Here is a 17,055-nt window from a genome sequence, read left to right on the forward strand (position 1 = left end):
TCTCACAAAAACTTTGACAGCTTTAATAAGTCCCTTTTGTACATCTTATATAAAAAGTTTAGGCAGGTCACTCTTTATACTCTCACTGTCTCTTCTCACAAAATTGTTGACAACTTTAACAAGTTTCTTTCATTTGTACATTCAATATTTCATTTTTTAAAAATCCACACTGAAATTGATTTCAATCTTTTCCGGTGAAGCTTGTTGCTCTTCCATGACATCATCTAGTTTATCTCCAATACCAGATATCACTGAAATGCATCCACTGATGTATTAATTTTCTTCTGGTGCCCTCTAGTGACCAACCTTCAAAATCTCTTCCCATGGTTTTTTTCTCAGATATAAACATGAACAGTTCCCCACAGAAAGGATTCTTAGTAGTTAATTTCAAAGTCTTAATTCAAGTCCACCTGAACACATGTAGTCCATTTAAAAAGTTTTAAACTCAACACTCCAATCACTCTTTTGCTACATATTCCCATTTTTTTTGTAAAATCTTAAAATTATTAATTTAAACACTTTCTTAAAGAAAACTCACCCAGTGAATACAGTAAAACTTGCCATTCCAAAGGTTCTCAATCTCTAAAAAGCAATAAAAAATTAAATCCAAAGAAGTGAGATTCAGCTGAACTTGAGTCCGATCAATTATTATTCCAGTCACAGACAAGCAAAGAATTTGAGTCATGTAAACTACATTAAAGGCAATGAGCGTGGTGGAATCCCGTGACTCCCAATTGCATGCAGGGTTACCTCAAAAACATATATTTTTGCTATCTACTCATGAAAAACAACTCTTTGGAATAACAGTACTTATATGCTCATAGAATTTACTTGTAAGCATTTTGTCCTTTAGAGCAGAGGTCACTAACCGGTGCGCTGGATTTGTATTAGTAGTCCGTGGGATTTAAAATTATGAGTATAGTGGTCCCTGAGGTCTGACAAGTTGGTGCCCCCTTCTTTAGTGATGCATATGGTCCCTATCCTGCCTGTGTTCAACAGTCCTTAAAAATGGCTTATGAAGGCCTTGGGCTAGGAAGAAGGCTTTTATGGGAATGTCCATTTTTAGGTTGAATGTTTTGTTGTTCTGTTTGGATCTTATCAATCTTTTATACTGTTTAGTACATTTTTTGTATTGTATACTACTCAAAGTCACAAGGAATCAAGTAGCCTTATATTTGACTGATCAATAAATAAATGTATTATCCTAATCATATTACTTCAAAAATGGTACCATTCAGTTTATGGTGTTCATTTTCCACTAACCAGGTATAGGATTATACATTTCTAACATCTTAACTTGAAAAATGGATAAAATCCCAACTTCCATTTATGTTCTTTCTTTTTCCCACAGCCCCTAGGCCCCCAATGGCTATTCTAGAAGGTTGAAAGACATTTTGGGAAAGATTGTAAAAGTACGTTGTGTGCAAGTAAATGCAGAATCTCTCCTTCCAATTTCCCTATAGAAACTATTTTTTTTGACAGAAACTAACAGATTCTTCCTATTGTAGTTAGGTTTAGAAAATATGTAAAGTATCCCTCAATTGGACGAGATCATCTGTGGTTTTGGGGTACGGTATCATCAATATGCTGATGATACCCAACTTTTCATCTCTACCCAAAACCACCCAAACGATGCCCTCGACGTGATGTCCCGATGCCTGGAGGCTGTGCGGATCTGGATGGGGAGGAACAGGCTCAAGCTCAATCCCTCCAAGACTGAGTGGCTGTGATTTCCGTCATCCCGATTTGTGCATCTTGTCCCATTTTTGATGATAGGGGGAGAAATTTTAGCCCCCTCAGAGAGGGCCCGCAATCTGGGAGTCCTCCTGGATACGCGGCTTAGTTTAGAAGAACACCTGATGGCCGTGACCAGGGGGGCCTTTTACCAGGTTCGCCTGGTACGTCAGTTGCGCCCCTTCCTGGATCGGGATGCTCTGTGCAGAGTCACTCATGCCCTCGTCCTTTCTTACCTGGACTACTGCAACACTCTCTACATGGGGCTGCCCTTGAAAAGCACCCGGAGGCTTCAGCTGGTCCAGAATGCGGCCGCGCGGGTTATCATGGGGGTACCTAGGTACTCCCATGTTACACCCCTTTTAGGCGGCCTGCACTGATTGCCGGTTGGTTTCCGGGTGCGATTTAAGGTATTATGACCTTTAAAGCGCTCCATGCCTGCGAGACCACCTACTGCCACCAGTAGCCTCCCACCATCCAGTATGATTCCACAGTTGGCCTCCTCAGGGTGCCGTCGGCCAGACAGTGTCGGCTGGTGACCCCCAGGGGGAGAGCCTTCTCTGTGGGAGTGCCTTCCCTCTGGATTGAGCTGCCCCCGGAGCTTCGCATAATCCCTGACCTCCGGTCCTTCCAACGCACCCTAAAAAGTTGGCTTTTCCAGCAAGCCGGCCTGGCCTGTTAATTTTATCTAATTTTTAAAATGTTATTGTCCTATTAATTGGGTTTGGGTTTTTTGGATATGTATCTAGTTTCCTTTTAACTTTTGTGATATGTGTTTTTTTTTAATGTTGCATGCCGCTCTGAGTCCTTTGGGAGAAGGGCGGCATATAAATCAAATAAAACAAACAAACAAACAATTTGTGTTTGACCTTGAGACTACAAAGACATGCAGAAGTAATTTGGCACAATCACCATCTTCATTTTTTCCCCCCGAACTTCCCTCTCTAGTTTATAGTCCTGGGATTTTGGCCATAGCCAAATAAACACTCAAGCACGTCTTTAGAATTCTGAAATAATTATGGTGAAAGGTGGAGAAGTAGAAAAAGATTTACATATGTGCAGACATATTCCATCCTCCATAATATTTGGACATATGCCTATCATAAAAAAAGAGAAAAACTTTCTTTGGAATATTATAATTTTATAACCCTGTTAAGGTAAAAAGGTAAAGATTTTCCTTGCACATATGTGCTAGTTGTTCCCGGCTCTAGGGAGCAGTGCTCATCTCTGTTTCAAAGCCGAAGAGCCACGCTGTACGAAGACATCTCCATGGTCATATGGCCGGCATGACTAAACATCAAAGATGCACGGAACACTGTTACCTTCCCACCATAGTGGTCCCTATTTTTCTACTTGCATTTTTTACATGCTTTCAAACTGCTAGGTTGGCAGAAGCTGGGACAAGTAATGGGATCTCACACTGTTACGTGGGGATAGGGATTTGAATTGCCAAACTGCTGACTTTTCTGATTGACAAGTCTCATACATTTATGTATGAAAAATTGTAACATTTAATATAATTGAATGGATATTCAAACACAACAGAAGGACAAAATTGAAATTACAAATGGCTTCCCACAAATCTTTGCAAATGATTCAAGATCATCCATTTCAATCACATCTGCAAGAGAAGATTTTTTGCTTATGGAAATAAGCTTTTAGTACATCATAAACATTGATATTTAATAACAATCAAATAAGGAAGGATAGCGAGTAATAATTCTGATTTGAAATATTAAAAATCCTGTTTTTCCCAATCCCAAATCTTTACAACATTTTGACTCATCTTCTCTCCCACAAAAAAGTATAAATTAATACATGTTCAAATACGTTTGGAAGAAGTTATGTTCCTAACACTTCAGAGTGTCTTTCACAATTTAAGTATCAGCAAAGAATCAGGTGTAATTTTCATAAATGCCACCTCAGCACTGCCTATACCAACAACCATTCACAGCTTTTGAGGGGGAAGGGAAATTTTAAAAAGCCAGTAACTCTATGAAGAACAAGAAATTATGAGCCAACCAAATATAAAATAATAAAGGGGCAATGATACAAGAACAGCAAATGTCATTATATTGATGCTCTTCATTAACTTCTTGAAAAGGCTAACTTTTATATTGGTACAGAGATTTATTGACCTGTTCATAAAAGGTTCCAATTATGATCAGCAAACCTAAAATGTAAAACCATTTCTATATTTGCATGAATACTACTGAAACATTGTTCTAAATCATGTATCACAGTGGTAAAGTTTTGTAACTGGTAAAGTTTGTAATATTAAATCTGTATCTAGCAGATACAGGAATACTGCTTATGGACATATTCCAATACAACCAACAAACAGTTTTATTTATCAACACTAGCATTACACAAAGAAATGTCACACGTTTAGTGAAATATAACAGTTTACAGTTCAATGTCACAGGTGACTTTTATGTGAGACTGTCAGATCAGCAATATTTATCAAATTGAAGAATATGTTCTAGGCATCATCAAATAAGACTTCAAGATAACTAAAGTTATGCTTTGCTACATTTGTTTTTAAAAAATTCTACAGGTCAGAAACAAACAGCTCTTTCAAGCAGAAATAATAATGCTGGTATTTTATAGAGCAGTTATTTCTTTAGTAATCTGCATCTACAGCCGACTAAACTAATTAGGATTATATAGATCCTGACCTATATCAAGCCTTAAAAATTGTCAAAATTACATAAAAAGAAAAAAAAAAGAGAAATAACTTAAAAAATGAAAATATATTCAGATACAAAACTGTAATAGTTTTATAGCACTTTTCTTCAGAATACCATGAACGAAAAAGATACAAACATCTCCTATCACAAATTTTTACTAGTTCACCCAACAGATTTATAAGACTTATATGACTGCTCTATCTCATACAATGACTTTAGGTGGCTCACAACAATCCATAAACCATAAACCTGACCATAAATCATAGTTAAAAACAAAGGTGGCATTCTCCTCAGGTGCAGACAAAACATCCTCACAGCTCAACACCCCCCCCCCCATCCTAGCCATGGTTGGAAAGGAGGAAGAACTAAATCTTCACAGCCTTCAGAAGGTTAAAATGGTAGAAGTCCCTCTGGGTCGGAGGCTGTTCCAAAGAGCTGGGGCAATCACAGAGAAAGCACACTTCCGAGGTCCCATCATATGGCAACATTTAAGGGAGGGGACCACATTCACTTTATCTAACCTAGTAGGATGGGCTGATCCACTCTGGGAAAGACAGCCTGAGAAGTAACCTGGCCATTTGGCATATAGGGCTTCAAAGGTGATAACCAGCACCTTGAAAAAAACTGGAAGCTAACAAACCTCACATAGCCCCACAGTATTACTCAAGTGAACTTGGATCACCCAAAATTGCAGACTGATGCATTCTGGACCAATTGCAACTTCTAGATCAGGGGTGTCAAACTTGTGGCGTCATGGCAGTGTCACATGATGTATCACAACTCCTCACCTTCGTTAAACTGGATGTGGGCATGGCCAGCACATGACACAGTCCCATATAAAGCACATTGCAGTAATCCAAACAGTAAATGACTAAAACATAAATTCTTAATTGCTAAACCTCTGTCACTGGTCTATCTGATGATGTCTGAAACCTTACCATTAATTCCAACACTTTAAAAGGGGGGGACGTTTAAAGAAAAAATGCAGTTCCATGCTTAGATCAAGTCCAAACTGACATTTTAAAAATGGAGAGTTGCCAAATCAGCAAAATCATAAATATGCTTTCAGATATGACATCAATTTACTTCCAAATCTGTGGCCTGCCACAAAAAAAAACATTGAAAATTGGATAAATGAATGAATGAACTGAAAACATCCAATTCATTCACATGCTATTCTGAAATTTTATTACTACACACAAAAATATACATACCCTTGTGAGACAATACCCAGTCCAAGAAAATCAAAAACATAGCAAAGCCTCTACGATAGACTTCAACACTACTCTTGTATGTGAACTACTTTTAGAACAAGGACTTACTCTAAATAAGCCATTCTTATTATGCCATAAGTAGCAGAATACAGATTTTGTAATACACATCCCCCTTTCCTTAGATTTTTGTACACAATTATTATGTATCTGTTGCAAAAAAAGTCAAGATATATAATTAAACTTTGCAATAACCCATTTATGGAACTATATGTTTGCCAGGAAGGCACAGGGTTTTTTTGTGAAATGATTGGAGACTTCCAAGAAGACTTATTTCAATGAATATTACAAAAATGAAATTTCACTGAGTATGTGTGAATGATTTAAAAAATGGCATTTCTACAGTAACTTACAGTAATCCCTGGAAAGGAAATAGAATCAAAACTATTCAAGCTTCCAGTATCCTCATTTTAAAGCTTCAGGAGGGCCACCAACACCAAAACTAATGAACAGTCACTTATATGTCCTGTAATGCAAACTTGGGTATGGTTGCACAGAACTGTTACTATCTCCAATTACTTAACTGTCCTCTCAGTTTAGAAAATGAAGCATAATTCTGCCCAGAGACCATACATCAGCAACAGCTATGTTACACCCACTTATTCACCTTTTTTCATAAAAAGACAGCAGAAAATTTGGAACAACTGTATTTCTCAGAGCGTGGAAATCAGATGTGAACATTTCCACCTCTTTAGTCAGCACGAAAGAAATTAACTGATACATTACCAAAACATTACATGCACAAAAAAACTATAGCACTCTGCAAGTTTTAGTAATCCTAGCTAGTGTGGCCTATGATGAGAACTGCTGGGAGCTATAATTCAGAATACTTGGGGTACACAAATTCTACATTCCTGCCCGCAATGCCTTTGCATACTGGAAAAAGATTTGCTTCTGTAGAGCCAATCCTCTCCTAGCAGTCCCTAAAGGGAGAGCAAGATTCAGGAACTACGTACTCCTGCCTGCTGTTTTGCTTTTAGCTTCTAGATCACACAATGGTGGGGGATTGGAACTAATGTGGTATTTATTCTTTGTTTTTTCAACTGACCTAGATACCCAATTAAACTAGTCAACTAAAGATGCTTGATATTGTGTCCAATTCTTACCCAACCTTCTGTGTTTCTAGCTTTGGGTTGGAGAGCCTAAGAAGGGGAAAGCATTGCCAATTACCGTGTGTACCAAGTTGCCAAACAACTCCTAGCTTATTTCTCAATATTGGAGGGAGGTGACTGTCACAAAAGCAGGAGGCAAATGCATGTCCACCCATCTTAAAGCTTCTAAGTTATTTAGAAGCTGAATACTGATCATATTCATCAGATAGCAGTGTCACATGGGCTGTAAATTTAAAACTAGGCCCAAGGAGTAGGTAGAACATAGCATGCCAAATATCTTCATCTTACAAGAGAAACTGCCTTCACCTTGCAACCCTCATTCTCTACTTCTGGCAATGCAGAAAAAAGTACATGAACGCATGGGGCTCAATTCCCACTCCTATTCTGACTGGAGAGAGAATGCAGGTGATCAAGTTAGTGAAGGAAATGGCAGTTCCTTGTGCAAGCAATCACTTCTGCCTACTTGCATGCCAACACTGACCTTATGAATATCACAATGGTGAAGACATCAAACAACTCCCTCATGAATTCTAGACAATATCATGGGGATCAACACTTTCCAGTCTACCATGCCAGAAATCAATCCTTTTCCGTCTATTTGCCACGTTCTCTTTGCCACATCTCCAAGGGGAGGGGGGAAACCTGAAAAGTATTCCCTAATGGATGCTTCCAAGTCTGCTCTATGCCCTGGAACCAACCACGGGGCTAACTGGCATGATGGCTACTTCAATCTTCCAGGAGATTAGGAAAGCTGCCAGGGGCCCAGTCCAGAGTAAATCGAAGGAGAAAGACAGAGTGCAACCAAGTCCCAAATCGCGCTCCCCCACCCTCTCTTCTAACTTAACAGCATAAGCTGAAGCCAGGTGGGCTTACTTTTCCCTCCACGTCTTCTCGTAGATCCAGGCAGAAACTAGGCAGCAAAGTTAGTGCAAAAGTTTTGCGGCTGAGTCGGGAGGGGGAGAAGATCCGGCTCGTGCGCGCCTATGACACGTAGTCCGATCCGTTTCCCCGCCTTCCTTCTCCTCTTCAAGAGAGCGGCGAGACGCGAAGAGTGCGCCCGGCTCGGATTAGTTTCTGACTACTAAGGAAATGAGAGAGAGAACGAGGGATAGCTCTACTGGAGGACACAGAAGGGCAGCCGGTGCCAGCACCTCCTCTCTACCTCCACGTCGGCAATCCCGCCCGACCCCATTCCTCTTTCTAAGGCATCGAGCAAGGCTCCGTATTTTCCACTGCCGAAGCGATCGGCCCCCGGCTTCTCTCCCTCCCCCAGCGATTTGATCCCCTTCTCTTTGGCCCACCCGATTGCCCCCCTACGTGGCACTCACTCCGGCCCGTGCCTGCTACGCTCGCTGTGCTTGAGAAGCCCCGAAGCGCTCCCGAGAAAGCGGTGAGGCACCTTCTCGTCTGCTATATGAGACAGAAATTGCCAATCCCGAGCTCACACGTCAGAAAAGCCGAGCCCCTTCCCTTCCCTTTCCTGGGAAGGCCCCGCCCAGCTAAGAGCAGCCGCAAAGCTTCGGTGAGGGTGGAAGCAATGCTTCGTAACCACTATCTACACCACTATCCGCTAGTCTGATTCCCCAGCTGCCCAGAAGAGCACGAGTAGCAATGACATGTAAGCAAGTAGATCGGTCCAAGTTGTAATATATGGAGACGCCAACCATCTCTAGGGCGAACCGACTTTTGTTAACAAAATACTTGATTTATGTTAAAACAAGTAAAACGTAGGAATAAGTTACTTGAGATTTGCAAGACCGACTTATTAGCAAACACGAACTGCAAGCTTTTTTTTATTAAATCCACTAGCTGGGTTCGCATATTCATTATTAACCAGATTACAATTTACTGAATTAATTTGTCTGGGTTCACAAAATACATTGTACCACAAACTAGTCCATTACATTTTAATTTAATGTATTGTGTGAATAGATTAGTTCCATAGGACTTGGGGATACTTTTAGGTTAATATTTTTTGAGGATATCTCCTCCTCTGCATACACTGATGGTTCATTATTGGCCTTCAAGGTTGTCCACATTAAAATACTTTTTCTGGAATTCCAAGATACTCTTAATAAACAAAATTCCCAATAGCCACTTGGGAATAACTTGTCAACACATTTGACCACTGTGTGAAACATACTGAAGCTATGTTTCATAGGTTGTTTGTAAGCAAGAGTAAAGAAAATCATTAAAAATAGCAGTGGTGGGATAAATGGCACAGTTGTAAGCCACATTGATGAAACAATGGAGTAAATTTTAAGCACATTCTAATTTTCAACTACAATTTTTATTTTGTTGCCAACTAATGGAATTACAGCATTTATTCAATTTATTGGCCCTTCTAATAAATACTGAAAGATTGTAAAAAAAAAAAATCCCCCAATCCTCCAAAACAATAAAGAGCCAAACACAGTAACAATGGCATGTTGCAGGGAATACAGTTCAATCATTTAAAAATGATTCCCAAATGGCACTGTTCAAATCTGCTAGCTAAAGCTGTCAACAAGATAAGTTTCCCAGTGGGAACTTTTTTTGACAACCACATTCTACAAACTGAAGATTTTCATACTTCTATATTTCAGAGCTTGAAATGTTGGTGAGATTCACTTCATACAGCTGCCTTCATTCTGGTTTTAATAATCAGAATGCTAAGAATCATTAACAGCTTCACTATACAATCATTCTTAAACCTATTTTAAGAATGGATTAAAAAACCCATTTGAATGTTTGCTGATACTTACCTAAATGATTAATACTTTATATGCCACACAAAATCATATGGTTTATTTATGGCTAGCTTATGGTTTATGCAACCATATTTTTGTCATTTATAAACTATGGCTTAGTATATTATATACATTAGGTATTGTAGTTTATTCAATGACATGTTAAGCAAACCATGGCTTAATATATGTGAATCATGATAGGCTGCATCTGGACTGCTTAAAGCTTCATAATCTAAGATGCCTAACTTCCTATCATGCATTCACTAGATACAAGCATTTTTGGTTCATATTATATCAGAATCTTTAATCCCAAACTGCTTATAATTATGAAATCTGTGTTTTTGGTGTCCTAAATTATAGTAGACTGAAGGAAAAACTTAAAGGAGCAGCCCTGGACCTAAACATGTTCTCCATCACACAAAATATGAACTCTGGGGCAAGTATCAAAATGAGACTACTGTAATTCCCTACAAAGTTTTCAATAAACATGTAAAAAAATCATACAATTCATTACCCTTCATTGTTTAAACATTAATAAGTTACAGATCAAATATAATACATCAGGTGAAATACTTCTCTGCTTGTATGAAAGACACTTCTTAAATGTAAGCAAACCTTTTATATTCAAAGTATATGACTAAAGAAGAGATGTGAAACTGAACAGGTCACCAACTTCATGCCTAAATGCCTATAAATTTCTATTCCTAAAATAAAAATGTCTGTGTGAATACTACTTTTTCAGTAAAATCACTTTTCACTGGAATATTTAGTTATTACTTGTACTTTCTATACATCATCAGATATAACTGGTAGGATAAAATGGAATGTGTATAGGAGAGGCAAGAAGTTTTACCTTGCTTATTCTTGCTCTGTATGCAGAGTCTCACTCATAATTCACTGTTTTTCTGATAAAAAAATCTATTCTATACTATTACCTCTCCAATGATCAGAATGACCAAAATATTTTTTAAATGTAGAGTCTCCTGTGTACGATATATAACCAGAAAATTTTCCAAATGGAGAATTTAAGTTTTGCTTTAGTCATGAGAATAAACATGTTCATGTTCAAATGATTCCATTTTTACTTAATAATGTTATATAAACGGGTGTTTGCACTTGCAGCTTTGTTGTTGTTTTTTCCTTTCCCAAGACTAGCAATCTTTAAATGATAGCTATTATTCTCTATTTTATCCAAATCAGAAAAACACAATCAACACAGGCTAGCAATGTCAATTCTGCTAATTCAATGGATCCAGTTTTTAATTAATTTTGTTGCTTTAATAAGAGAAAAGCATACATTTTATAATATACAAGGAAATAAAGTAATTCAAACTTAAAAATACATACTTTTTTAAAAAGAAAAAAATACAAAAATAGGTTGGTAAATATATTGCAATCTACATGGCTGCTAAGAATCGGCAATGACTTGATAGCACTTACTGTAATCAAAACTTATTACAAACAAAACAACTCCAAGGACTCTGAAAATAGAGTTCAAAGTCTTCTTCTTACCTGCTTCTCAGGAAAAAATATAACACATGAACAATAGACAATACATTTAACAATCCATCACGACACATCAGGTATAAATTTCTCCTGCCAGTCTGGTATAATTTTTGTTAACTAGCTCTTTTGCTGGAGATCCAATTACTGATTCTTTAATATATTAGACACTGAAAATATATAACAAGTAAAGCATATAACGCACTGTGATTGTCCATGTCATATTAACAATCCTGTTGATGTCAAACCAAATATTATATATAATAAGACAAGAACCAGCCATATGAGTTAATGTTCCAATTACTGGAATGCAGCCCAGCATTGTTAACTCTGCACTTTTTCAGGTAAAGGATGTAAAGGAGTAATGATTGCACTAGTTTCAGTGATGATTTACCATCCAATTTTGTTCTATAAAACATACTTTCCTGGTTTGGGCAAAGCAGAAAACTATGTTTAATAGATATTTCTTATCATTGCCTATAATATGAAACTACTATATATAAAACAATTTAAAATAGAATAACAAAAATCACTAAACTAATACATATAGTCTTTGACTTACAACCTTTCATTTAGTGACTGAAGTTACAACAGCACTGGAAAAAAAGTGACTTATTATTTTTCACACTTACGGCAGCATTTCCTTAGTCAAGTGATCAAACTTTAGATGCTTGCCAACGGGTTTATATTTATGACAGTTCAGTGTCCTTGGGTCATGTGATCATCTTTCGTGACCTTATGACATACAAAGTCAATGGGGAAGCTAGACTCCGTTACCAATTTAACAACTACAGTGATTTATTTAACAATGGTAGCAAAAAAGATTATAAAATCAGGCAATACTCACTTAACAACTGTCTTGCTTAGTAACATCAATTTTAGGCTCAATTCTGGTCGTAAGTCAAGGACTACCTGTATTAGTAGAGGTAGCAACCACAATATATAAAAGTGAAATATGACTATCTTGCACGAGGTGTGCAAGCCAGAATTTTGGTTTTTCACCAACTAATTCAGAAAAATATGAATGTAGGGAAAGAAAGTTTACTTCACATTGTTAACTTTAGACATGGGTGATAAGGTGAATAGGCTTGAATTAGAAAATGTTTCATGTGACATGGAGTAGAAAATTGGTTTGTTGAATGTGATTACAGCAATACTGTGTATAATGGAAAAGCATGTGTGTAATTAATAGAGTGTACAGTAGTACATTATTTCTCTTTGAACTGGAATGTACCATACCCCTTTGACTGTTTAACAGATTATGAATAAATGTAAATGGAATGTTTATGGTGAAGTTAGAAGTGCATCAGTTAGGGACACTGAAGTTTTGGCATGCAAAGGACATCCAGCTGTTGGATGAGAACCTGAATGCTGCAATCAGGAGTATATATCTGAAAATTAATGCATTAAAAAATAAAGTAGGTATATTTTATAGAGAAAATGAACAAGTGCAAGTGTTATAATAAACAGCAAACAAAAAAAATAGAGACAATACCATCTACCGTAGCTTGGTAAAATGTTTACTGAAGGGTGGGGGGATATATAGACAAATTTTAAGAAATGCAATTACTGGTAGACAACAAGTCTATATTTTTATATCCCTATGAAATGTTACCGGTATTAAGTAAAAAGAATTAGGCACAATTAGAAAACAACTGTGTAATCCCTTTGACAATCATGATAGAAGCATGGATTCCCTTTTTTTCTTTTTAATAATAAAAACAGAGGGGTGATCAATGAATCGATAGAAAAATAAATATTCATTTAGAATATTTATTTATATTTATCACATTCATTTAGAACAAATGAAGTATTTTGAGGCCATTTTATAATTCAGAGAATGAGGATTGAATTACAAAAATATATATTAAGAGTGACGGAGCTAAGAAGAAAAGGAAGACTATGTTGAGATTAAATAAAAATCCTCAAAAAGAAAGAATTTTAAAAACAAAATTGATCTGATTAAGTGTCTTCAAGTTGTTGTCACCTATTAGCAATCATATAATTTAGATATTCTCCATGATGATCTGTCTTCAGCTTTTCCAATAATGTACTCATCACTCATCTATCCACCTTGCTACCTGTTGTCTTCTCTTTTCTTTCATCTCTCAGTCTTAGAGCCTTATGCAAAGCTAGGTCTTCACATGTGTTTCAAGAATAATAATATGTCTAAGTAAACTACATTCAGATTAATTTTTTTTTCTTGAGCTAGAGCTACTCTATTTGATCATGTGCCATTTGGATTGTGGCTTCTTGACATGTGCATAGATTTTGTCTGAGGACAATGAGATGCTCTGGGGTTCCCATTTTTCTAAGCACATTTTGAACACCTTTTTATAATTAATGAAGTACACATTGACTTCTTTTTGTTGTTTGCTTTCTCAATCATCTAGCAAGCATCAGCAATGTCTCATGTTCCTCGGCCTTTTCTAAAGCCAGCCTCAATATCAAGCATTTCCCTTTCTATGAAGAGCTCTAATTAGCATTGTAACTTTATGCCCAATTGTGCTAACATGTCAAATTAAGAATGCTGTATAATAATCTGCACATTGTCCCCCCTTTTTTCTCTTTTTTGATATTGGTATTTATCTGAACCTCTCCCAATCCATTGGTCACTGTCATTTTCCAGATTTGCTGGTCTACTTGGGTTAGAACCTTTACAGATTCTTTCATCCATTGCATTTTCTTTACATATTTGACAATTCCTGTAGCCTTCTAATTTTGAAATAACCAGACTGCAGACCTAACTTCACTTCTAGTACTAGTTTCTTGTAAATATGGGATATATTCTAAATTGTCTTAATTTTGTCTTTTCTACTGTACAGAATTTCAGTATACTTTCACCTGTGATCTTCTTTGAATCATTTACTCTGTCCATTGGTAACCTTTAGCACACCAATGGAAAGTTGGAATCATCTTCTAAGTATTGAGATTTTATTTGGCTGCTTTGATCACTTTGATCCTTAGTGTCTTTAAATATGTTGTTGCAATATTCCTTCTTTGTCTCTTTTAACAGTTTGCTGATATTTTCTGTTCTAAGATATTTGTCATTCTTGGCTTTGATTTCTCTTCTCGGCAAATTCTGTCATTTGTTCCAACATCCAGTTTCCTTTCATAGCCATGTCTTTGCGGTTATAACTGAGCTTTAAGTAATTCTCCTCAATCGTTTTAGTTTCCTAAATCATATAGTCTAACTACAATTTTCTCCTCAATATTTCTAAAGTTGGTACTCCAGTTTCCACCCACAAACGGCACATCTTCCTTGCTTGCTTGAACTTGAGGATAAAGCTAACCAAGCTCCTTTTTGTTACATCAGAAGATGCAGCATGAACTTTATCAACATTGTTCCTTGTTTTTTCTAGTTTGTGTCTAAATGATAAACATTATGATCTTTTGATCAAAAGCATCAATTTCCAGCCCATTCACTGATGCTGGAGATGTCAAAGTATAGATGCTTTTTTTCATCTTTCACTGTATTGACCATTCTCACATTCAGCTTCATAGTCCACATTCCAAATTCTGCTTTAGCAGCTTTGAATTTTCTTTTCTTGCAATCATATCTCTTGAAGCTTTAGTCTAGCTGTATAATAATTACCACTGGTATATTAAAAGCTCCTTAATTCCTCCTAGTAGCATATTCAATGCTATCAGACCTGAAGGGCCAATCATACAGTTCTATATTGTCAATAATTTTATATTGTCTATCCATGTTTGTGTGTGTATGTGTGTATAAAGAACAGAAGAGGTTTACCAGTGACTTCTACGCGGTATGAAATGATGCCTTTGCCAATATCACTAAAGTGAATATCCACCTCCAGCATTTTCCTGTATCACTCCTGCCCAATATAGAAGCTTGCTTGCTTTAGCTGGACAGCTGAGATTACCTTCATTACCCTGGGTGACCCTGCTGGCCGTATGTACTCTTTACATATGCTCCCAGCTTGCTTCACTTCTTCTCAAGATCAGAGTCATTGCCACAGTAAGACAGCAAAGCAGAACTATAACTTTCTCAAATATTTTTTTTTACTATTATCCCAAGGTATAATTCAATATAATTGTTTTTCGTGTACATGGTTTAGCATTTTTTGTGCCTTCTATTCAGTGTTGACTCCTGGTAATTGCTTGGACAAATCCCTGCAGTTTTCTTGGCAACTTTTTTTTTTGTTTGCCATTGCAAGTGGCTTGCCATTGGGTCCTTCCTAGGGCTAAGAATGACTGTCTGAAAGATCACTCAGGTGGCTTTGTGCCCAAGGCGGGACCAGAACTCATAAACTCCTGGTTTAAATATTAAATTCAATCATATGCTTTAGAATTAGAAAATTCTAAAAAATTGCTCCATATGTGAAACTGGCTCTTTGAGCCATTTTAGAGGCTGGCACCAGTTTAAGCTTGAAACCTTATCAATAGAATTAAAACAACTGATTTTGAATAGAAAATAACTTTTTCAAACATGAAACTCTGATTAAAATATTTTCTCACTAGTATTATTTATTACTTTTAATAATTTGCATATCTAATTTGCTAGTTATTCATATATATAGCTCTACAGCCAAGTTATCTGAGTAAAGAAATGGCTGTTCTCCCCATTTAACTTTTTTAATCCATGCACCACCCTGCCTTATAAGTCTAAATTATAAATAAAATGTATTGTTTGTACAGATAGTCCTCATCTTACAACCATTCAGTGACCAAGTTACAATGGCACTGAAAAAGTGGCTTAAAACCAGTCCTCACAAATACAAGCAGTCAAGGCATCCCCAAATAACATGATCAAAATTTTAACATTTGGCAACTGGCACATATTTAGGATGGTTGCAGCTTCGTAGGGTCATGTGATCCCATTTGCAACCTACAAAGCTGGCTTCCAACAAGTAAAGTCAATGAGGGAAGCCAGATTCAATTAATGACCACATGATTCACTTAAGAACTTTGTGATTTGTTTAACAACTGGTGCAAAAAAAAGGATGCAAAATTGGGTATGACTCAATTAACTGCCTTGATTAGCAAGGGATATTCTGGTCCCAATAGTGATAAGTTGAGGACTGCCTGTATTGAACATTCAATAATTATAGCAATAAATGCACATGTATCAGGAAGCAATAATGAATTGGCTCATTCTAGTGGGAGTATAATTTCATATAGAACACTAAGTTTTGTCATTAATTTCAACAGCACAAAACTAAGATTATCTTTTAACACCATATAGAGGTACACACATTTTAAAATTAGTACAAACAAATGCTAATTTCTCTGCTTTAGAAGTCTCCAACGATAGATTAGTTGGAGAAAAATTATGTGTCCATAACAGCTGGCCAATTAGTATGTTCAAAACCTGTATTTTGCTAGGTGATATGCTGCAGTGAAAAAAAGCTACAGTGCCTCCTTTTATGTCGACTGTAAAGGTATCGGGGCGTTTCTTCCTTTGCATCCGAGCATTATATGTAAGAAAGTTACAAGGTCGATTTGTTTCTACACGACTGCTAAAGGCAAGGTCAACATTCTTCGTCAAGTCCGCATTTTGGGGTGAATTACATTCAAAGGCAAAATTGGTAGGATTCGTATTTTTCAAGAAATGCCTCTAATAATACATTTGCCTGAACCTTTCCACTGTGCAGAATGAGAATACCGCGAGAGACATCACGTGTCCCTCAGAAACCAATTGAAATTAAAGACACCATAGAGTTACAATTGAGGACTACCTAAGAGTTCCCGCATTTGAAGGCCTATTCACTAATTCGACCTTACAACAATCTTTTAAAGAAGCGGTGTCTACATAACAATTCCTCCGTCAGCCTCTTGCCAATTTCTTTCTTTCATTGTGCTCAGAATGTGAAAAAAGCATACAAACCTACCTCGCATGGACTCGCAACACTCCTAAGCCGAATAGGAAGAGCTTGCCGCCATCTTGGTGAAGGAAAGAAGCTATCCGTCACCCGCTAATATCAGGAGGAAGCTCCTCCTCCATCGTTGCCTTTTTTCAAATCACTATAGCAACCGGAAGAGGTGACGTGTTGGC

At 37.0% G+C, this 17,055-nt stretch overlaps 1 protein-coding gene across 4 annotated transcripts in view; it reads right to left on the bottom strand.

Moving 5' to 3' along the window:
- The window catches only part of HDLBP (high density lipoprotein binding protein), a 68,744-nt gene extending 51,729 nt beyond the window's left edge, over positions 1-17,015 (bottom strand). Inside the window, exon 1 of one of the 4 annotated variants that reach the window (XM_081954343.1) lies at positions 16,892-17,015. The gene's annotated coding sequence lies outside the window, so the exon portion shown is untranslated. Of the gene's footprint in view, positions 1-7,680; positions 7,889-8,135; positions 8,226-11,886; positions 11,906-16,891 lie in introns of those variants that run through there. The other 3 variants (XM_081954346.1, XM_081954344.1, XM_081954345.1) reach the window with 3 other exon arrangements.
- Positions 17,016-17,055: the final 40 nt, after the last annotated feature.

This window comes from Natrix helvetica (assembly GCF_964273705.1).
Source record: "Natrix helvetica genome assembly, chromosome: 5".
In the NCBI taxonomy this organism is placed as follows: Eukaryota; Metazoa; Chordata; class Lepidosauria; order Squamata; family Natricidae; genus Natrix; species Natrix helvetica.